Source organism: Otolemur garnettii, unplaced genomic scaffold (assembly GCF_000181295.1).
Source record: "Otolemur garnettii isolate 467f Iridium unplaced genomic scaffold, OtoGar3 scaffold00126, whole genome shotgun sequence".
Classification (NCBI taxonomy): Eukaryota; Metazoa; Chordata; class Mammalia; order Primates; family Galagidae; genus Otolemur; species Otolemur garnettii.
In genome coordinates this window covers 4,447,470-4,469,328 of record NW_003852521.1, presented here as the reverse complement: position 1 = coordinate 4,469,328, position 21,859 = coordinate 4,447,470, and the positions used below count along the sequence as shown (strand labels likewise).

Below are 21,859 nucleotides of genomic sequence, written 5' to 3'. Positions count from 1 at the left end.
TTATGTTCTTAAATGATCTTCCTTGGATTTATAGCTTGCCGAACTTCTTTCTGGGCTCAGCTCCCCGTCTTTGACTTCATAGATTCTGATTCCAACCAGTTTTTCTTCCTTTGTTCAGGAGCCTCTGACCAGGGTTGCTACCAGTCAGCCATCTTCCCAGAATCCCCCGTGCATCAGGAGCATAAAGCACAGGCATCTTAATTCCACCTGCTGGGATCAGAACTTCACTCTTGGGACAGGCTGAAGGACTCCTATGGAGTCCTGACTCTGGGGCATCTCCTGGAAAGAAGGGGAGAGGGAAAGGGCTGGTGTTGTTCTGTGCCGACTGTGGTGCCCGCGTGAGGAGAGGAGAGTCAGCTTGGGGGACACCAGTGCAGAGGCCCCTGGTACGCCATCCTGAACCCCAGTTTCAGTCTTTTACATGTGGGTATCCAGTTTTCCTAGCACCATTTTTTGAATAGGGAGTCTAGGATGGACATTTTTAACTATGCTGATTCTGCTGACCCATGAGCATGATATGTTTATCCATTTGTTTGTATCTTTGGCAATTTCTTTTCTCATGTTTTGTAGTTCTCTTTGTAGAGCTCTTTCTTCTCCTTGGTTAAGTATATTCCAGGGTATTTTATTTTCTTTGTGGCTGTTACAAATGGTACTGGGTCTTTGATTTGACTCTCAATTTGACTGTTATTGGTGTGTAAGAATACTGCTACTGATTTGTGTACATTGATTTTGTAACCTTAGACTTCTTTGAATTTATTTATCAATTACAGGATAATTACAGGACTCTCTTGGTGGAATATTTGGGGTTTTCTAGATATAAAATTATATCATCAGCAAAAAGTGATAGTTTGACATCCTCTTTCCTGATTTGGATACCCTTTATTCCTTTCTCTTGCCTGAATTGCTTTGGCTAGAACTTCCAGAACTATGTTGAATATAAGTGGTGTCAGTGGGCATCCTTGTCTGGTTCAACTTCTTAGTGGAAGTGCTTTAAACTTTTTCCCATTTGATGTGATATTGGCTGTGGCTTGTCATACAGGCAGTCCCTGGGTTACAAACGAGATATATTTTTTCTTAAGTTGAATTTGTCTGTAAGTTGGAACAGGTACAATTACCTATTGCCTGTAGTAGCCTCTGTTCAGAAGTGCGAGTCATATGCCAGTCAGATGTTTGTAACATGGGGACTTAATGTCATCATCTCTGTTTAAGTGTGAGTTGTATGTAAGTTGTTAATATAAGTTGTATGTGAGTTGTTAGGAAACTTGAGACTTCCTATAAATGTGTTTTATAATTTTGAGATATATTCCTTCTTTTTTAAAAAAATTTTTAAAATTTTTATTTATTTATTCATTTACTTATTGTAGTTTTTTTGGCTGGGGCCAGGTTTGAACCCACCACCTCCGGTATATGGGGCTGGTGCCCTCGTCCTTTGAGCCACAGGCGCCACCCAGAGATATATTCCTTCTATGCCTAATTTTTTGAGGGTTTTATCATGAAAGGGTGCTAAATTTTTTTAATGCTTTTTCTGCATCTACTGAGAAAACAATATCTCAATTGTTTTGCTTCTGCTTATGTGGGGAATCACATTTATTGATTTCTATATGTTGAACCATCCTTGCATCCTTGGAATGAAGCCCACTTGGTCATGGTGGATTGTATTTTGATGTGCAGTTAAATTTGGTTTGCTAGTATTTTATTGAGGATTTTTCCATCTATCTTCCATAAGGGATATTGGTCTGTAGTTTTCTTTCTTTTTTTTTCTTTTTGCTATGTTCTTTTCTAGCTTTGATTTTGATACTGGCTTTACAGAATGAGTTGGGGGGGATTCCTTTCTCCTCAATGTTATGGAATAATATCTGCAGTGTGGGTGCCAACTCTTCTTTGTAGATCTGATAAAATTGGTCTGTGAATACCTCTGGTTCAGAGATTTTTTTTTGTTGTTGGAAGTTTTTTTATTACTAGTTCAATCTTGTTGCTTGTTTTGGTCTGCTCAAGAGTTCTATTAATCTTTCTTCCTGATTGAATCTTGAGAACTGTACAATATTGATAATGGAGAAGTAACTCTAAAAACTTCCTCCTGATTCTCATAATAGTGTGAGAGTTTTCTGGATCTTACCAAAACCTGGTAAGAAACACTCTTATTATCAAAAGTGTACTTTTAAGGTCCTTCCAAACAGGAAAATCACAAATTAGACCAACCAGGGCCAAATGCTGCTCTCCAGGAGCTTATGATTTAAAAGAGAACATGCTGCTACCAACACATTAAGCTGTACAAATAGCAGACTGCAGAAACAAAGACAAACACTTTTATGATGTTCAAATAACTCAGCTTTTTTGGGGGGTGTGTGGAAATTATTCATACCGAGAGAGCTTATAGCCTCCTTTTCCAACCCACAGCTTCCTAATCCGTCTATTATTTCTACTTCTGTTTTTTACTCTGAATCTCGTGTTAACATTCATGTTGTACAACAGAGAAATGAGACTACTGAGGCTGAGAACAGAGTTTTAGTGTGTAGCATATGAATTATCACGTAATTTTCAAATGAAAGCATTTGCAATGCAACTTTCTGAAAGAAAGGTATTGCCTTCAGGTACTTTGCTAGACTTGTGGCTCCTGGCTCTTATTAGAGAAAAAGAAAGACACACCATGAAAGTAGAAATCTGAAAACCTCATTCTGTGTAGGAATGCCGTCCCCATTGCCAATTTTAAGCACTTGTTACTGGTTGATGCAACTGTATGAAAACTAGAGGTGTTTGTGACCACCTGCATTTGAGGAAGAACTCAGAAAATTAAAATCATAGTCTTTCTACCTGTGAAATGACAGTGGTTCCTCTTCTTCCCTGCATCTCTCTTTGGCTGAGTCATCTTTATCTTGGAGATAATTAAGACAAAAATGCCTCTGACAAATAAAATCACTATAGAACCCCTATTTCTTGGCAGCTTTTGTGGACACAGCTGAAGCTTTCAGAGGTCTTTAAAAACCATGGCAACAAATGCCTTTGAAGGGTAAGCAAAGGTTCCAAATGTTTTTAATCGCTGGTGTTTTTTGTGCTACTACTTCAAGCATTCTTCCTCATTTTTTGTTCATCTGATTGAAATTAAATTTTCAATTTCCATACTAAGTGGTTCTGTCCTGGTCACCGCGTTGATTATTTCCATTAAAGTAGTAGAGTTTATGACCATATATAGTGGTTAAGCTCATCACCAATTCCATTAGGAAGCCCCATTTATGAGTGGCAATAATTTCCCACAAAGATTGTAGATAGGTTTAAATGGGCACATTTTCAAAGGGCATTAACTAGCCCTCAAAATTATGTGCTGACACTATTCTTACAAAGCCTTCTCCTAGTGGTTTGTGACCTAATCCTTCCAAATTTCTCTCTTCTCCACAGAAAACTGCTGTTGATAGCTTTATATCCTTTTAAAGAGAATGGCCTGTTTTGCTGATAATTCACTCAGAGGAAAGTAGACTTTTAGACATGGGCTGCTGGTATCTGAACTGTGTATTCTGCTATTTCAGTGCTGTGTATACAGGCTATAACCTGTTTGCCTAGCTTTTTGACTGAAAAAATAACACCATGCAAGAAAAATCTATTTCATAAATCTACCATCCACTTTATAAAACTTTTTCTGGCTACTATGTTAATTCTCCACTCAGGTGAGTTAGACAGAAGATTTTATTTTTATTTTTTTAATGAAAGATATGCCTTACTTGAGAAAAAGAGTACAGTGGGGAAAGCACTCCTATTATTTTCCCCATATTTCCATCTTGCTTTATCTGAAATGAAAAGAGATTTTAGTTTTTCAGTTGCTAAGAAATAAAGGAACAAAAGAAAAAACCAACTTAATTATTAAATTACATTTTTTTTCCTGTAATAGGCATTTATTCTCTCTATTTTCTTTGAGAAAGGGTATATGGCTTTTAAATTTTATCCAAAGGAGCATCATCTTTGTCTGATTCATTTGGCAGTTTCAAAATCATGTGTTAGGAAGTGGGGAGTGAATGAGTAGCAAACTTCTAAATCATCACCCAGGGAGGGTGGCTAGATTATGTTTATAAAGGTGTTTTGGCGGAGGAATTGATGGACTACTTTAGGGAATTTTATTAACTGTTGTGTATAATATTTTTCTCATACATTATGGAAGATAAATTATAGTTCTTAAGATAATCAAAATTCATAATTATTCTGTTGATTTGATACTTCAGAGTTACTAATAAGGGATTTCATTTGAAAATGATTTAAAAGTGTATTTTGCCACTACTGTTAACCAGTGGCATTATGATCTAATCACCATGGAGATGATTATTTTCTTTATTTTATTTTTTGATTGCTAACGTACTGATTACTCTTTCTGCTCTAAAAGTACCTGCAGAGCAGCCCCACCTTTGCTCTCTCTGCTTCGATTGTTCTTTCTCTTTATTTCACTCTTCTTAGCACCTGTGTACTCTGTACACACCCAGAAACTTCCCTGTTCAAGTTCATCACATCCTTGTGCCCAGAGACAGCTAATTTGTTGAGCTCAGGAACTTAATTCTTTCTTCATGTAACAGATAATCATCTCATGACCATCTTATTTTACCATTGGGAGAAATGCAATGATGTGTAATCCGTAGACCCTGAAATCCAATTAAGGGTTCAGTGTGTACACATGTAGAGAGGTTGGCATAACACATGTTAAACCAAAGCAGAGCTAAATTCAGCATTACAAGAGGTGCCTCAAAGCAGGGCAAAGAGACAAAGAGGTATCTCAGAAGAAAATGTTACAAGTTCAGAGGAGGAAACAGCACAGTGTGCTGCATTAAACTAGAGACTTTATGGAGGACATGGCATTTAAATTGCTATCTGTCCAGGAAACCATGAAGAGAGTTCTACCCCACTGTAGGTGTCACATGATGTATCGTTAGTGACTGTATGCTCCATTCTGAATGTTCAGTACTGTGTAGCATTATGTAATATTTTGAGATAACATGGGTTATTCCAAAAATAAAAATGTGTGTTTTCAATGTATTCTATATGTATATCTGTTCGACTATCATTAGCAATGAGTCTATTATGTATCCCGAGGTTAAATAATATTTCATTCATTTCCAGGATGTGAGTAATCTATGATTCTAATATGCTTTTGAAGTTTAACACGGGAGTGATGTTAATGAAATCTAAAGACGCTCCCCTGCAGTGGTAGATAATGTAGCTATTATGGAGGTAAGTGCGTTTGACATTTTGTATTATGATATGAAGGAAAATCATGGGTCCCAAGCTAAGATTCATTTCGGTAGGCTCAGCTTAGGCTCTATAATTTTTATGTTTGCAACTTTCTTGATACTTTCTCTGTTTTTAATTCTATGAGATATTTATGAAAGGATGTTTTAAAAAATGGCTAGAGACTTCTACTTTTGAGAGTTGACATGATTTTTTTTCCACAACATGAACAATTAGTAGATGATAAACTTAGATACACTCTTTAATATTTAAAATTGTGGCAGTAAAACTGATCTCAGAGAAGGAAGAAAATGGTTTGTCCAGCTTTTATCAGTTACATACAGCATGTTTGAGAGATTTCAATTTCTCTCTGCTCTGTTCTCCCTGTATTGTACTTTGTCTTAAGGATGGTACTCTTGATGCAGTTGGTCTAAACACATGAGATCATCGTAACAGATGAATCCAGATTGCAGCAAATGAACATCTTTCACCCTACCACCTGTTCTGAGTATATTCATCCTGACTTCTTGTAAATACAGGGGAGGAAATTGAAGAACAGGGTATGGGCTAGCGCAATTTTGGGGATGATGGACCCTTCTTTTTTCTGATTTTGTTCCCATATTTTTTACTGAACCAAGTAAAAAATGGACTTTCTGATTTTTAATCCATTTTTTCAAGAAATAAAAGTACTTTTAAGGGCCCCATGTGACATATATTGCTTATAAGATGTTTTTTAGATGGTTGCTTTTTGTGAATCCAAAGAAGGAGAAAGAGTTTCATTCAAAGATTTCCTATAAACACTTTCTTTTATATGTGTGCATGTGTGTACACATACATATAGTTAATGTTCTGTATGTATACATAGAGTTCTGCCCCTGTGTCTGTGGGTTCTATATCTATGGATTCAACCAATTGCAGACTGAAAATATTTGGGGAAAAAATGGACGGTTACATCTGCACTGAACGTGTGTAGACTTTTTTTCCCGGTCATCATTCCCTAAACAATATAGTATAACTATTTGCCTAGCATTTGCATTGTATTAGGTATTATAAGTAATCTAGAGATGATTTAAATTGAGTGGCCAACCTTTGGTCTTTTCTGCTTCACATTGGATGAATAAGAGTTGTCTTGGGCCACATATTAAATACACAGATAATAATTAAATACACAAACAATAATGAAAATTGATGAGCCCCCTAGAAAATCTGTGCATACTTTTTGAAATATCTGACACCACAGATTAGCAAAAGAGTCCTCAAATAATCTGCATGTAGCCCACAGGCCACAGGTTGGATACCCCAGATTACGGGAGGATGTACCTAGAAAACCTATGCAAATATTATACCATTTTACATAAGGAGCTTGAGCATTCCTGGATTTTTATATCTGCAGGGAGTCCTAGAACCAATCCTCCACCGATACTGAAGGTTGACTTTATGCATATAAATATATATATTCATAACCACACACCTGTATAGTGTATATAGACAGAAATATGTATAGACTTTGGAAACATGCATCACAAAATATTAAAGGTGACTATCTCTGAATGATAGGATTATGAATAAATTTTGTTCTTTTTCTATATTTGTTACTTATGTAATAAAGTCGTCACTTTAAAGATCCATGTTGCAGTTGATTATTTTCACTCTATCATTTTCTTTACTTTTCCCTCAGTGGAGAAAGATTATGCATCTACCAAATCTTCACCCTTTGTTTTCCAAATGTCTGTCTGTACCCTTTTTTTGCAAGAGGTCAGGTTTATATTGAAGTGCAGATTTTGTTATTATTATTTTATTTTATTTTTTTGAGACAGAGTCTCACTATGTTGTCCTTGGTAGAGTGCCGTGACCTCACAGCTCACAGAAAACTCAAACTCCTGGGCCCAAGCGACTCTTCTGCCTCAGACTCCCAAGCAGCTGGGACCATAGGCGCCCACCACAATGCCTGGCTATTTTTTGTTGCAGTTGTCATTGTTGTTTGACAGGCCTGGGCCGGGCTTGCACCCGCCAACCTCCGTGCATGTTGCTGGTGCTCTACTCACTGAGCTATGGGCACCAAGCCTATGTTATTATTATTATTATTTATTAGTGAGCCAAAGTGAAATTGCATCAAGTGGCCATTAGGTTGCAGAGGCCAATAAAACATTCTTTCTGGGTTGTTGCGAGATCACAGCAGGAGAGGTGAAAGACCTTGTGTTAACATGGTACCTCCAGGAATCTAGGTCTAAAGGGCTGCTGACTTGACTGGCAAGGGTGAAATAGTTCAGCCATTTAGCCAAACAGTGACTGTTTGCCCTAACTATCTATATATGCCAGGGAGGGAGAGCTGGGCTTCTTGGAGGAACTTGGGTTGTTATCAGTCATTGATGGCAATTGCACATATGCTTGCTGTGAAGTCCACACATGTTTGAAAAGCATGCTACATACAGGCACTGGTTATACTGGTTTATCTCTCTGGAAACAGTGCCTGGTTTTCAGCTGGATTGTCTGTCTTTTGCCATGACATAATTGCAGATGCCAATGGCACCAAAAGTGACTTATGACATAAACTCCAGCCATTCGTAATTCATTTTACTCTCACTTATTTGTTTGGAAGTTATTATTTTTTATTCTTCAAGTATAACAGAATCTCTGTAAGTTGACCACCCAAGGGACTATAGCAAACTGGTTAACATACAGGTGGGTTAACATAAGGAACCAGGCCTACTGTGCTGATATGTACATGGGGTGCATGTCCAGTCTGTGAAAATTCAGTCAACATAAGGAGGTGGTCAGTGTAGGGCGGTGGTCAAGTGTCCAGGTTCTACTGTAGTTAGATAAAGGGTACAAAAGTCATCTTGAAACAGGGAGAAAAGTTGAAAGCAAAGAGCTGGATTTGACTGTGATGGCCTAATCCCTGTAATGGCAATGGTTCTGTTCCTTTTCCTCTTCTTTTTCCCTCCTCCTCATCCTCCTTTTGCAACAAAAAGTAAATCTATACCTTCAAGAAGGTCTTGGGACAGAAAACTCCCTGTTGGCAAGAAGTGGTTGCTCTGATCTTCTGGAAATAAACCAGATGCCTGAAGTCCCAGGAAGTTCTGACCTCTGCATTGGTGACAGCATAGCTGTCCCCGAGCAGGGGCTGTGGTGTGATCAGATACACAAACAGCATCTTCCCTGTGCTCCTATGATGAGCTGTTCTGTTCTTGCCTAAGAGCAGGAATGGAGTATTTTGTTGCATTAACTCTTAGAAGTTTTGAGAATATCTTTATGGTCTCCTTTTTAGAGATAATAAATTTTCTCATGTGACTCTCATAATATGGGAATTCCTTTATCCTAATTAATTTTAGCTTTTGAGCCCAGTCATGTATTTTTTAAAGCCCTTGATTTTGAAAAGGGGGCTCTTTTAAAATAATAATACTAGCAATAATATAAGATTAGTCCTTTCATTCTTATGCACTTTGCTTGGCACATGGTGAAAAGTGTTAAAGTCAAGAAACCATCAAAATACACGAGGTCAGAGGTAAAGAAGTTGGGTGGAACTGGGGAGATCAATGGAAGGTTATAGGATGGGCGGTGAGGCTGGCAGCAGCCATCCCGTCACCACACGGAGAGGCTGCTTTGCCTAAGGAAAGGCAGAAGCTGATAGGAAGGCATTTTCAATGAATTGAATTTTGAGGCAGAGAAAGGGGATTACAAATAATTCTGAGATACTGAGTCAGGATGGCTGAAAGAACACCGAGGCTGATGCTTTAGGGGATTTTGAAAACTGAGGTATTGGAACTATTGAGAGATGGGACTGGAAGGCCATTGAATCAGAAATGTGTTCTGGCCCACCCTTCTGCCTCTGGAGCCTTTTATATCTGTTTTTAATAATTTACCTGTGATTTCATGTATTAGTATCAATTGCTTTATTTTGTTTTCTGAAGAGTTTAGCTTTGCATTTTAAGTAGAAACAAGAGCACCGTCATTCCTCGTCTAGTGCTGACTTGTTTAGGACTCTTCCTTTTGCTTAAAATCATAACTGGATTAGAGATCACTGTGGCTCCATGGTATCCAGTCACTTAAATCCATAATAGTATATTTGAAATGAAAGGAGAAGAAATTAAAGACTGAATCATTTACCAAGAAATAACAGGGGGGATGGATTGATTTCTGTCCAACTCAGGAGAGTGTTCCTTCTTCAGAATCGGCTTTGTTTTAGTTACCAGTAAAGTGGAGGGAACTGTGTGAGTCGGGTGACAGTAGTGTTCTTTTAAGAAAAATTTTACAGGAGCAGTCGTTATGCAGCTCTCTGCTTTGAATCTGCCAATGTGGCAGTGGGTGTGGAAGGGTCAGGAAAATAGGACTTCATGTTCATTAACTTTTCCTTTTTTCTTTTTCTCATCTATTTTTTCAACTTTTATGACTTATGATATGCAAGGTAACATGACTATCTTTTACCTTCAGTGCATTTTTACATTTTTAATCTGGATCATATTTTGTGACAATTTATAAAATGTAGCTAATAAAAATGATTATTGCATGAGAATTAACATTATAAATTTCCATAGAAATATGATTGTAATTCTCATGACATCAGCTGTGTAATCTTAGAAAAATTTTTTCATGTACTAGTTAGAGCTTCTAGGTTTGAGGGGGTAAAATCCAACATAAACTAGTTTTGCTAGTTGGAGGAAAGAAGAGCAATAGATTTCGGGGGAAGACTGCTTGTATGTCTTGGCTAACTGCAAACATGCCAGGGTGCTTCCAGACCTCAGTGTCCGGGCACCCAGGACCCTGTCAGGACCTCAGCCTTACCTCCGGTCTTCTCTGTGTGTTCCTCATGCTCTCTGTCTGTAAACTTGTATTTTTCCTATATTGGGCAGCAGGACAAGGCGACAGCTGCCAAGCTTCAGATCCTGTGACATTCTTTCAGGTTGCAAATATTAAAGAAGGCCTTTGATTGACCCAGCTTCGAACCAACTGGCTGCTTCAGGAGGCAAAGTCACATGCACAGCAGTGATCCCTGGGGCTCACCCCCGTCAAGTCACTGTGAGCCAATTGCCACCCCTAAACCCTGCCGTTGATGTCTCTGCATTTCCATTTTTTCAGTGATTCTTGTGCAATGATTCCTACTTTGCTGGACTGAGGTAGTGATTAAGATCATGCTTAACAGGGTGGTGCCTGTGCTCAAAGGAATAGGGTGCTGGTCCCATATGCCAGAGGTGGCGCGTTCAAACTCAGCCCCGGCCAAAAAAAAAAAAAAAAAAAAAAAGGTCATGCTTAACCTGTAGGGGGTGTTCTGTAAAGAGTCATCAGCATTCTTACCTCCATATTGGCTCCACCAACTTTCCTGTAGAAATCTCTACCCTGAAGCTAAGTGTAGCAAATAACTTACACATACTTCACTATTGTGCTTCTCAATCCGTCTTTACTTTTGACTTGTTTCTTTAAACTTTAAAAAGCATTTGTTATTTATTTTGCTTTTTAAATTAAATTGTCTGTATTTAAGGTGTAAAACATGTTTTGATATATACATGCACAGTACAATAATTACTGTAGTCAAACTAATTAATATATCTATCTCTCCACATACCATTTTTTTTTGCTTTTTGTGGTGAGAGCACCTGAAATGTACTCTTAACAAATTTTCTGTATGCACGACAATGTTATTAACTATGGTCCTCCTGTTGTTCATTAGATCTCTGTAGATCACTGGACTTACTTATTCCATATAATTGCAACTCTATACCCGTTGATGACTCTCATTTTAGATTTCCCTGTCTCTGAAATTGTCAGACACACACACAGTGGACTATTACTCAGCTTTAAAAGATCCCTGACATTTGCAACAACATGGATGAACCTGAATGAACTTGAACAAGCCAGGCACAGAAATGAAAATGTCTCTTATTTCTTCAACATAAATTTCTTTCTGGAAATTAGTTAAAATTTCTGCTACAAAATTAAAAGATGATATCAGAGTTTTTGATACCTCTCTGGGTTTCTGTCTCTGGCTGATTAATGCTTTGTAAACTTAAGGCTGGTGGGCCTTATAGATAGAGATTGTGTATCTTTGGGCCCCTTCTAATATCAAGTATATGCTTCTTACATGTAGCAGAAAAATTTCCTTGAATGAATATTCTTTTTTTTTTTTTCTACAATTACTTCTTTTTGTAAAGTTTTTCACTGGCCTTCTTTTACTTAAAATATACTTTAAAAAAGAACAAAGGTAGTACTTAATTTGCACAATATGGAACTGAAGGTAAACAGTTTTAAATTAAATTTTGTTGGCTGTATAAATCATTGAAATATACTTTCTCTTTTGGATGGATGAGTCTAAACAGTCCATTCAGCTTGTTATATCCTTGGTAGTGATAACAAGGAATATAACCTTCTCTTTCTGTGACAGCATTCCCGAAGAAGTGGCTTCCAAACAACCCTAGCATTTTGTAGTAAATCAAAAAAGAAAAAAGAAAAAAAATCAACCCAAATTTTACAATAATCTGTATAATTGCTATTTCAAAATGGAAGTTTGGAATGGCTCCAAATTATTAATCAGTAGGAGAAGAGTAGATTTTAAAAAGGCAATTATATCACATTTAACACTTCTTGAAATAATTTTGTTAAAGAAAATACAGTCCCTCTTCTCTGCTCTCATTTGTAAGTAATAAGGATAATTCAGGTAGTGTGAATCAGGAATTAGAATAATTTTCTAATTCATAGATTGGCTTAATAGTCTTTAGCTTACTTCAGACTGTAGATGACTATTGTCCTGTAACTTCTTGGACAGGAGACGCAACCACATTCACCTTGAAGCCTGAAGTGAATTATGAGTCTTGGTTAGAGTCTGTTGAAGAGGCATGTTATGACTTTTCCACATTCCTGGACAGTTAGACTGCACTTCTTGGTTGTTTAAAAAGGTATTTGAACATATTTTGTTAAGAGGCTTGAATAAATGGCTGTTTTTCTTACATTTTTCCTTGTTTTTTTCAAGCATTAGAATAGTTTCCAGCTCTAACAGTTAGCCTTAAGCTGCTGGGGATGGATTTTTTGGAGGACCAAGTACTTTGCATGATTTACAATTGACTGCATAAATGTAGCCTAGCAAGTTATATGGTGTGAAGAGAATTACTTAAGGGTAAAAATGGATTGTTCAACAGCTAAGAAAATGATAGGTTATCATAGGTTGGTTTGAGGGTATTCTATCTCTCCATGTTGGGGCTCTATTTGTCTGGAGATTTAGTATCTACTAATAACGATGGTTAATGTTTAATGAACACTTGCTCTGCCCCAGGATCTGAGTCACGTGTCCTGGATGCATCATCTCCTTTAATCCTTCCTCAAATTTGAGGAAGTCAGCACTGTAATTACTCTCATTTTACAGATGAGGAAACCAAGGTGTGTGCAACAAAACCAGTGTTGAACATGACTTGTCTGACCGCAGAGCCTGGGTCTTAACTATGGCAGTCTCTTGTCTCCACCAAGGAAGGAGTGCTCCCAAAGGGATGTTGGAAGTGGGGACCAACCTGACCATGCATGGCTCTTTGTCCTGTGGGACTGACAGACAGGAAAAAGGGGACTCGGAGTGAGTTGGCTGGGGTTAGTCCTGGTCGCCAAGGTGAAATGGGGTTGTTCATGCAGTGGGGAGACCCAGGACACCCCTGTGTGCCTCTTTGTATCTTACCAGACATAGGATAATGTTTAAGGACTCCATCCTCTATCGGGAGAGGGGACCAAAGTCAACTAAGAACACGGGGCAACTGGCCCAGCTCAGGAGGAGCAGAGCACAGATGTACTCAAGGTGGATTTGTGAGCAGTCAGATGAGAAACAGCCTAGGGCCTCTGTGGTTTGAGTTTCTGCTGCTTATTCTTTGCTAGAGTATCTGAAGATTGAAAAACACAGCTCCCCCTTAGCCTTTTTCCTATTCTGTGATAGTTTCCTTTTGCTTAACAAGATTCTGGAGGTTAAGTTTATTGCTTAATTGGCGCGTTGCAAAGTAGAGAGAAATAACCCATGAGAGCAGAAGCAGAGAAGAAGCGAAGACTCTTGATGCTGTCCCAGTGTTGGCTTGAGATTTTTTAAATATTATTTTTTCTTTTTTGATTATTAAAAAAATTCAGGACGCAAATAGAGAAGATTAAATATTACACAGTACAACATCAATACATGAATAAAGGTTAGGCTTCCTCTGGTCTTGTATGAAAATCCCCAGCCCTTTTCTCAGTTGGTAGACACCAGTGACTGTTTCCCCTGAAAATTACACATGTATACACACATATGTACCCGCTGGCAGCGTAAGTGGAATTATAGTTACACATTATTCTGTGCCTCGTTTTTCTCGCTGAATTGTGTAGTTTGGAGATCTTCCCATTTCAGTGCACCTAGGTCTCAGTCATTCTTTTTTAAAGGCTGAACATTAATCCATCATATGGAGTAATAATAACTTTTATTGGCACATCTTACAGTCGATGAAGTGCTTACTATGTTATTTCACTGGGACCTATAGCATCCATTAATGGAGATGTCAAACGGCCCGGAGGGTTACCTGTCTCACCCAGGATCACCTGGAGCCTGGGTTTAAACACAACTGCAGAGCTTCTAACACTGTGGATCCCCTCAGGAGGCTCCTATGCCTGCTTCTTTTTGCAGCAACCAGAAAGTTGCTTTAAACTCTCGGGAAGCAGTGAAAAGATCGCCAATCTGCGATGGCAAGAAGCCAAACCACAAGGACGTATGGGCCCCAGGAGAGGGAGGAAAGAAAATAATTGAAATTGAGAACAAGAGTGGGCCCCACTGACCAATAGCGTTGGTCTCTCCTTTTCCGGACAAGGACCTGGGGCTGGCAGGCACTAACTAGCACATTCAGGCCGCACAGCCCGCTCGTTTCTTTCCCAAGGCTAGTTCTGGAGAGGGGAGGAAAGGGAGGCACTGGAGTTTTTCTGGGCTCTCTTGTTCTCATCAGATAGAATGGGGTGTGGACAGAAGGCAGGCCGAGAAGCCAAACACCCCTGAGAAATAGAGCAGCGCTCCTGTCCAATGTGTGACACAGCTTGTCGGAGATAACTCTCCTGCCAGGGCAGTATGACCACAGAGACTTGAGCTGTCTGGATGCCGGGGGGGGGGGGTGGCTTTTAATACCCGGCTGATGTCTACTGAGCACCTAATATTCACACAGCTCTTTGCCAGAGTGCAGGGTTACTGTAGCACTGTGGGCCTGTGGAAGAAGCTGTCCCCTGGCATAGGGACTACAGAATATCTAGAAACTTTGGGCTAAATTTGCCCTGCCAATAAGAATGAACAGATTTTAGACTTCATGCATAGTTTTTGTTTTATCAAATAATCATCCTATAAAGCTTCAGTGACCACAAAATGAATAAAACCCAACATTTTTCAATTCCTCCTAATAGTAAGCGGAGAAGGCAGGCTGGTACTGATTTCCAAGTCATACAAACTGTCTTTCGGTCTTCCTTCTTAGTTTGAAGTGGATTTAAATTTTTAAAAAAGGCTGACATAGTTGGTGCCTGTAGTCCCAGCTACTTGGGAGGCTGAGGCAAGAGAATTACTTAAGCCCCAGAGTTTGAGGTTGCTGTGAGCTGTGATGCCATGGCACTCTACCTAGGACAAGAACAGCTTGAAATTGTTTCTACTACTTTTGGAACCAGGCTGTTAGACTTTAAATGAGTGAAAGTGGGAAGGAAGTGTGGAGAATTTTCTGGAAACTACTGAACAGAGCAAAGGAGCGGGGTCTGGAGGTGAGCTGAATGCTGCCTGGTATTGAACTAATCACGCCAATTGTCACACTTTTCTCCTCTTTGTTTGATGCTTATCTATTCCAGAAAGGGCAATTTCAGAAAGTCCTTTTCTGGGCTGTAGAACTTGCTTATTTGTCCAGTCCTGAGAGGAATTACTGAAAGTGGTTCATTGTCTCTGGGGTATTAAAATGAGATGGTGGTCACTGATTTCATTATGTTTTCCTTTATTGCAGCTGTTGGTTTGATCCTATGCCAGGTGCTTAAAACAATTGTGGTTTTGCAGATGGTAAGCAAAAGGCTGGACGAACAAGAGGGATCAGGTCATTACCCTGGCCAAATTTTTAGCAGACAGAGGTCTAGCGAGAGCAAACACACAGGATTTCCTCTTGGCTTCACTTTCATTTAGAAAAAAAAAAAAAATTCCAGGTTAATATTCTTTCCTAGAATCATTTTTAAAAAACCCTCTTTCCTTGAAAATTTCCTTAGATGCAAATAACTATTTTGGGTTTCACTTAGAAAATAAAAAGCAAGATGCCAGTTGGAGGTGGTGGTTGTCACTGATAAGATTAGCTGGTATTGACTAGCTGTACAAATATAATTTGGGATGCGTTATTAAGGCATGTCGTTTTTATTTGCATGCCATTGTGTACAGATGTGGTTATGAAATAGTTCAAATCATGGCACATTGACTGTCCTCCCTGGATGTTTAGGAATGTGTTCACTGAGACAGCCAAATTCTATTTCATTTTGTTTGGCTCGTTGCACTGGCTGTAAATTGGAGAATATTCACTTTAATATCTGACTCAAAATTTATCTCCAAACCTAATACTACAGTCGGTTCTTTCACAGGATGTCAATTTCTTATTTATTTCCTCAATACCTTCATTCCTATTTTGTTTTGTCTCCAGTTTTGTGCTGGAGTGGGCAGGAAGGTTTTCCAGAAAGAGTTTGACGTGTCAGAATCTACTGATGAATACCTTTCTTGTGATCCAATCTCTCATGTTTTTGGAGAGGGAACTGTGGGCGTGTTGGGAATCACAGGTTCTGGAAGTAATTTTATTGCTGCTTGTGAAATGCCCTCCTGATGATATAATATAGTAATGCCGTTAGAGAACGAAACATTGATTAGAGTTTGAAGTGTAATCTAAAATCGCTAAAATTTAAGTGCAACCTGGTTCAGCAGTTGCTGAGTTCTTCTCATTTCTTTTCTTTTTCTTTCTTTTTTTTTGGGGGGGGGATAGAGTCTCACTATGTCACCCTGGGTAGCATGCCGTGGCGTCACAGCTCACAGAAACCTCAAACTCTTGGGCTCAAGCGATTCTCTTGCTCCAGCCTCCCGAGCAGCTGGGACCATAGACACCTGTCACAACACCTGGCTATTTTTTTGTTATAGTTGTTGTTGGTTAGCTGGCCCAGGCCAGGCTCGAACCTGCCACCTTCGGTGTATGTGGCTGGTGCCGTAACCACTGTGCTACGGGCGCCGAGCCGAATTCTTCTCTTTTCACCAACCCCACCATGGTATTCCTGGAAGAACAAGGACTTGGGAATGAGACAGACCTGGATTTTAATCATGGCCTGTCATCTATTAGCCAAATGACCTTGAAGTTAACCTCCTGGAGTCTCAGTTTCTGCTACTGTAATGTGGGAATTAGAGTAGCCTAACTCATCGCTCTCCTGGTTAGAGGAGCCCAAGGGCTAAACTCTCCCGGTGGGGCACCCAGGCCGAGGGCAGCATGTGCCCTCTGTGGCTCTCCAGCCTCGGGTCCCAGCGCTTGTAGCACAGAAGGGCATCAGACAGGCCTGCTTGATCCCTTTCCCCGATCTGCCTCATGCCGATGATTCCTATACCTCCAACTTCATTTTTAAAAGTCGTGGTAAGATGTACATACCATGAAGTTTGCTAGGTTAACCACTTGACTGTGCTCTTCAGCGGTTACGTCCACGGTGCTGCACAGCTGGTTTTCCAGTATCCTAAACAGAAGCTCGTTCCTGTTGCCCAGTCATTTCCCACGCTCCCTCCCGTCACCCCGGGTCACCCCCATCCTCCTTTCCATCTCTATGAATTTGGCTCTTTTTGGTATGTCCCATAAGGGGAATCATTTCATATCTGCTCGGTCGTGTCTGGCTTCCTTCACTCAGCACGGTGTCTTCCTGGTTCCTTTGTGTCACAGCCTGTGTCAGCATTTCATTCCTTCTTCAGGCTGATAACAGTCCCTGGTGTTTAAGCCACATTTTCTCATCCATTTGTCTATTGAAGGACATTTGGATTATTTCCACCTTTTGGCTATGTGAGTAATGTTGCTAGGAATATGAGTTTAAAAATATTTGTTTGAGTTCCTGCTTTCTATTCCTTTGGGTACATGCTTGGGAGTGGAATTGCTGAATACCGTGCAATCCACGTTCATTTTGACATGACTTCTAAGACTTATGACCACATTGACAATCGCTTGCCTGGCACTTGCTTTCTGGTGTACTACTGAAGTCTCAAATGCACATTTGAAATCGTTATACGTCTCTTCTCAACGCCTTTCTCCCAAATCAGTTTCCTTTTCTGATTAATAGTAAGAACACATTTTCAAGCCATCAGGTTCCTTGCCTTCTTCCTTGCAAATCTATGTAAAACTTCTTCACATCTCTCTGCCTCATCTACTTTTCTAGTTAGAGATGGTTAGTTCATATTTTGGTATAATATTTTTCCCTTAGCATAACTTTGAATACTTTTAATCTTTCTTTTTTGGTGATAATCATACACTCCCACTTTGGTTTAAAAACATTTCCAACTCTCCCTTCCATAACAAATTCCCTGCCAGTCTCCTTTTCTGTTTGCTAATGGGCTCCACACCATCACTCTTGGCACCTATTCTTTTTTTTTTTTGTAGAGACAAAGTCTCATTTTTTCGCCCTCGGTAGAGTGCAGTGGAGTCGCTCCAGCAACCTCCAACTCCTGGGCTTAGGCAATTCTTCTGCCTCAGCCTCCCGAGTAGCTGGGAATACAGGCGCCCACCACAACACCCGGCTATTTTTTGTTGCAGTTTGGCCGGGGCTGAGTTTGAGCCCGCCACCCTCGGTATATGGGGCCGGCGCCCTACTCACTGAGCCACAGGCGCCTCCCTTGGCACCTGTTCTTTAGGTCTACCTTGCAACTCCCATATCACTGCCTTCCTCTGGTAAATAATGTGTGTGGCACCACCAAGACAGAGGGTCACTCCTGAGTCAGAGGATGGAGAAGAGGTAGAAAATGCAGGAGTCAACGTTTTCCTTGGTGTGTAAGGGAGGGCAAGACTTCCGTTCCTCGTACAGTCATGGACTGTGCATTTCACCCCTGTGATGTGAGTCAAAATGTGTTGCCCAGTGAATTCAATATTGACTTGGTCTTAGTATTTACCTTGCGGAGGGCACTCCATGGTCAGATAGGGGAACAGAATCCTACCGTTATTGCCATCAGGAGAGCAGATATTGTTCTGTCTGAAGAGCTTGCTGTTGGGGGAAGTCAGGCCTTTCGTGTATGAAGGTTGTGAGAAGGAGTGTGAGTTCAGCCTCTGGGATGAAGGAGGTCTTGGTTCAAAACTGTCTGCCACTTGCTTGCTTTGTGGCTTTAAGCAGGCTTGATACATTCAATCATAATTTTGCATCTGTAAAATGGGGATTAATAGAATTCTCATAAAGCTGCTGAGAGGATTAAGTGAAACAATCTATGGATCACACAGCATTTGGCATACAATGTTCAGTGCCTAGAAGAGTCAGTTTTCTTGGTAGAGAGAATGTTTGCTCAGACAAGTTCATGAAATTGCGCCTCCACAGGAAGTGAGGGTAAGTGTGAAATCAACAAGCCAGAGGAGGACGCTTGGAAGCTTCTAGTCAGTCTGGGTGGATAACTAGTTTATACGTAGTGTAACAGTGATCTGAAAATTCATGAGCTGATTCTTATTATCCCAAATATTAAGGCTCAAAACTATGTTTTGACATGTTTTCTGTGCCTTAACACCCAAAGGATAAGATCGTCTTTTACAGATAAAACTAAGGGTATGTGTGAATCTCTCTAAATGTAGAATATAAATGTCTTAACACAATAACTAAGAAAAAGACACGAAGGCTATGTTAACCAGTTGGATGAAAGTATTTCAAATTGTATACAGAAACAGTACCCTGTACCCCATGATAGTATTAATGTACACAGCTATGATTTAATAAAAAAAAGAACTACATGTCATGGGTTTCCCTTTGGCCAAATATATGTGATTCCACATCGGATTTAAAAGTGGTACTTAACACTCTTAAATGTATATTGATGTTTAGAAAGATCAAGATTTGACATCCTGTTTGGCAATTTAAACTATTTGTGTACAGTTCCTGGATGCTTCAAATTTTAATGAACTCTAGTTAATTTTTTGCAAATGTTTGACAAGAGCCTCTAATAAAGAGACTATATAGATAACAAGCTTTAGAGATGGCTAAATTTAAGGATCAATCAAGTATAAAAGAATCGGACTTTGAAAATAAAATATTATTTTGCTGGAATCCTCAGTGAGGGCTGGTTAAAATTAGCTTTTATTTGGTGTGTGGGTGCTTAAACATTGATCTGCCTTTCAGAACTCATTTTCATTTACAAGCCTTAAAATGTGAACAGTTGGCTGAATGCCTGTACATGTTGATAACAAATGCTAAGTGTTTATTCCTTAACAGGCAAAACCTTTTCCCAGGTTACACGCTTGGCTTTTTGCCTGACCTCATGAACATGTCCTTGATTGGAATATATTTTTTTCTGGAGTACTATATATATAGTGAGCTCATTTCTTTAAAAAAATGTATAAAATAAGCATTGGTGTCATATATTTTGAAGTTTGCTAGTTACAAATTAAATACATGTGCGGGCTTCCTTAGGCATGTTGTGAGCTTGGGGGGCTCTTTGAAATGTGTCAATTAGAGAAATAGTTGGAAAGCATCAGTCAGGGGCAACTTCTGACTCCACAAGGTTAGAAAGTATAGGAAGGGGAAATATAACTAAATGATATATTTATGTTACAGAGCTGCTTTATTGAGGCAAATTGACCTTCAAATTCATGGGCTAAAATTAAAGTAAATACTTAAAATTGTAATATTCTAATCACATTTGACTTCTGCAGTTATAAGAGATACAAATATAATATACAAGATAACAAACATTATTGATGATATCATTACAATTTTAATAGTTTTTTTCCTTTCCTAAAAAGTATATACATTTTTTGGCACCCTCTATATTTGAAATATCTTTATATTCAATTATTAGCCCATGAAAAGGACACTTCAAACTTCAGCTCCTCTGATAAGATGTGAATTACTGAACAGTCTAATATTTTATCTGTAAGAGACCCTGGGATTAAGATATTCCTTTTCTGCTACTAATACTTCATCCTTATTAATAATTTTTTATAAGAATTATTTTTCTATGGGAAATGTACAATAGTCCCAATGTAGTTATAGCTAAGTGTGCTTTCTGGTGGTGGCAGTGAGGGGGGAGATGAACTGAGGAAGCTGATAATCTCAAAGGGTTTAGAAAAGTCATAAAGTACAAATTTTCTAAAATTTAAAAATGCCCTATGAAAATAAATCATTATCAGTGAAATGAAACATATTAAAATGCACACATCGCCAAAATGTTCGAGGGGAGAATACCATTTTAATTCAGGAAAACATTATAATAAAGAACAAGCTTTAATTAGAATAGGTTGATCTTTATTTAGAGCAATCATGAAATTTGTTAAGAAATCAGCAAAACGTCAGAATAGAAATGGTAGTGAAGCTAATTGATGGATAATGCATGGGTTCTGCCAAAGTTTTGAGACACACTGTGTTACGGTGCATTATTTCACTTCCAAGAAACACAGTCCACAACGTCCTTTCTGATTCACCCTTGCAGATGTCAATGTGCTTAGCTTATCACTGTTGCTGGGGGGGACTTTATTTGTTTCCATCAATATGGATGTTCCACTTCTTGATTTCTGTGTATTTCAAAACATTTGTAATGACCCGTGCATGAGCTTATGGATCCCTTCTTGGTTCTGTTCACTTGTGAAGAGCTGCTGCTGCATGCTAACATCTGGCCTCGCCCCATATGGAGGAGCTGACCCTCCTGCCAGGCTTAGGACCAAGCCTGTTACTTCCTTGTGGAACCCCAGTCTGCCCCCTCGGGAGGCCTGTGCTCCACAGAGCCTTAGCGTCTCCATTTTTTCAGATACTAGTTGAGAGCTCCACCGTGTGTTTGAGAATGTTCTGGGTGCAAGATTAATGGCGACACTTGAGGCCAATGTGGTCCATCCCTTGCTAAGCCCAAATTGGTCTGGGGAATGAAGCAAGCAGTCAAAACCCAACCTGGTGAGTGCTGTGATGGGACACAATTGGGGCATGGTTGGAGGGGCAGAGAAGGTGGTGCAGAGGGACTGTCTCTTGAGTGACACACTCGAAACCCGAGTAGAGGTTGTGTTGAGAGTAGGGGAAGTGTGTTTCCTCAGGAAAGATGAGCATGTGCCAAGTCCCAGGGGTGAGAAGGAGCATGGTGTATTCCCCAAAGACATCGCTAGAACTTGGATGTGATTCAGGGAGTGGGGAGAGCAGGTGAGAAAAGGCTTCAAGAAGAACTCTGTGAACTGTTGGGGCATTTTGATTTTATTTTTAGAGACTGGAGGAGCCTCAGGATATTAAGGCAGGATAGTGGCATAATGGTATATGGTTTCAGGAAAATTACTCTGGCAACATGGTGGGGAATGATCAGCAAGGGAAGGCTGGAGACAAGAGGATTGTGCAGTAGGCTGTGGCTGTAATCAGGGCAGAAGATGGTGTGGAATGCGGTGATGACGGGGAACCCATGGCCACGTTGGTTTTGCTTTGAAAAAGAATTAATACATAATTGGGGGTGGTGCCTGTGGATCAAAGGAGTAGGGTACCAGCCCCATATGCC

At 39.6% G+C, this 21,859-nt stretch overlaps 1 protein-coding gene across 4 annotated transcripts in view; it reads left to right on the top strand.

Annotated features, from left to right (window-relative positions):
* Positions 1 to 21,859, top strand: part of ESR1 (estrogen receptor 1) — a 264,535-nt gene that overhangs the window by 62,477 nt on the left and 180,199 nt on the right. The gene's annotated exons all lie outside the window — the stretch shown is intronic.